Source organism: Hydra vulgaris, chromosome 04, assembly GCF_038396675.1.
Source record: "Hydra vulgaris chromosome 04, alternate assembly HydraT2T_AEP".
Taxonomy (NCBI): Eukaryota; Metazoa; Cnidaria; class Hydrozoa; order Anthoathecata; family Hydridae; genus Hydra; species Hydra vulgaris.
This window is the reverse complement of record NC_088923.1, coordinates 1,630,886-1,633,178: the sequence shown is the minus strand read 5'-3', so window position 1 is coordinate 1,633,178 and position 2,293 is coordinate 1,630,886.

The following is a 2,293-nucleotide window of genomic DNA, read 5'->3' as shown; positions in this document are numbered from 1 at the left end:
GACCTTGTTTTTGTTCAAAACACATCTAGTTTTATTTTAGATTTAATAAATCAACGTAGTCTTGATCCCCAATCAGCTTTTGTTCGTACTTCTTTGGATGGAGGAGGTGGTTTCATGAAGGTCATTGTAAATGTTTTTGATGTTAATGAAAATACAACTTCAAATTTATACTTAAATAGTGGTGTACAACACTGCCAAATCCTCTCCATAGTTGAAGATGTGCAATCAAACTTCAATTTAAGAATAATTTTAGAGAAACTAAATTTACAAGATGTTAAGTTTTCAGCAGCTTTTGATTTGAAATGTGCTAATGGAGTTTTTAGAATTTCAAGCCATGCAGGAAAAAAAGCTTGTCTTTGGTGTGAAGGAGACTCAAGTAAAGTTTGTGGTAAACTGCGAACGCTTGGAAGCCTTGACTATTGGTATCAAAGATACACTGTAGAAAATAGTTCAAGGAAATCCAATATGAAACATTTTATGGAATGCGAATCCAAGAATTCTCTACCTCGATGAAGATCCAGAAACACTAATCCAACATTTAGTACGGAGAATCAATTCATTCAAAATTCAAACCAACATTAAACAGGTTCAAGCAAAAAGTTGCAAACAAAGAATATTGTCTCTCCTCTGTGATTGACTTTAACGGAAGAAGAGTTAGTCATGTTTAGTTGGTTTATGTTCCATATATCAGTAATATTTGTAAATATTAGTCGTTTTATCATTTTAAATTTTATTCAATTTATCTAAATAAATTAAAGAAAAAAGATTGATAAAAAAAAAAGTAAAAGAGTTTTATATTTTTTATTAGATCCTGGGGGCGCTGGATCTGACTAATGAAATATAATAATTTTTAAATAATTTTGCAAATATAAACTTCTAAACTAAATGCAGGGAGAAAAAAAATTAAAATTGAAAAAAAAAAAATCTTAAATGGGTTTGGGGCCCCTCAATCTTCCCTTTTGCCCCATTTGGGACCCTTAGCAATTGGTTTAGATTTTAAAAACAACTTTTTCTATTATTATAAAATAAATATACTTAAATAAAAAAAGTTTTGTTTAATTGACACGACATAAAACCTGGCGGTCTCTCTGGTCCACTGTGCTTGTTATTATTATTATGATTTTTTTTTTTAATATTATTAAATTTTAATGCATTCTTAGATTTCTTAGAATAGAAAACGTAACAGTTAATAAAATTTTATGTGCTTTATTATGCATCACATTAGTATACAAAATAGCTTTTTATAGATTCAAAAAAAAAATTTGCTTTGTTAATACACTTTGTATACGTTCATTATGTCGTAAATCGTTGAGTCAGCTTTTTTGGTGCAATCGTATCTTTAAATATTTAGCAATAATAATTTTATAATTTCTGTACCACTTTCATAAAAAAATTGTAGATAATGCTTGACAATGTTAGCTTTTTCACAACCAACTAAACCATCAATTAAAAAATATGCAAGAGGAAGTTTCCAACGTCCATTTACACAGTTTATCATAAAAACAATCATTATCACTATCATTATCAATATCAGCACCAAAATCAATATGACCAGAAAATTTGTCCATTCAATTTTTTTTAAATTTTTTTAATTATATTTATACTTGATAACCCAATCAAGTTAAATGAGGCATTATTGATTGGGGTATCAAGAAATAGATGATAGCATAGAAAAAAGCCAAAAAGATTTTATGTAATTGATACACAACAGCCCAAAGACACACACACACACACACACTTGTAAAAATAGTTGCAATTAAAAGAAGAATCATACAACAAATTATCAAAATAGCATTACAATCGTAACAACAGTTATTACTGTTACCACAAATAAAATAATTAACTCATTGCTATTCCTACTGTAATTGTGATGAACTAAATTTTTCCCTAACTGTTATTTAATGATTAATGTAGTAAATTTTTAATCATAAAAACTTACTAAATTAAAACCATATTTCAACAGTAGGTTGACTAAAACAAAATAATCCCAAAGGTATAACTTAAATAAGTAACAAATATTAAAATAATTAGATAAGAAAATATAATAAAAAAAGTCATATATATGTCAAACATATACATTTTCGCTTCAAATCACTCAGGAGTGATTTGAAGGGGAAAATGGCTCTCTCGGACTCAAACCTTTATTAACACTGTTAATCTTCTCTGAAGAAGAAGATAATACTTGGCTGAGTTTTATCCTAAATTGAACGCTCTTTATTCATACTAAATACACTTTTTTCTAGTGATTCTTAAAACAAAAAAAGTTGCAGCCGCTAAAGTTATTGTTTTCTAC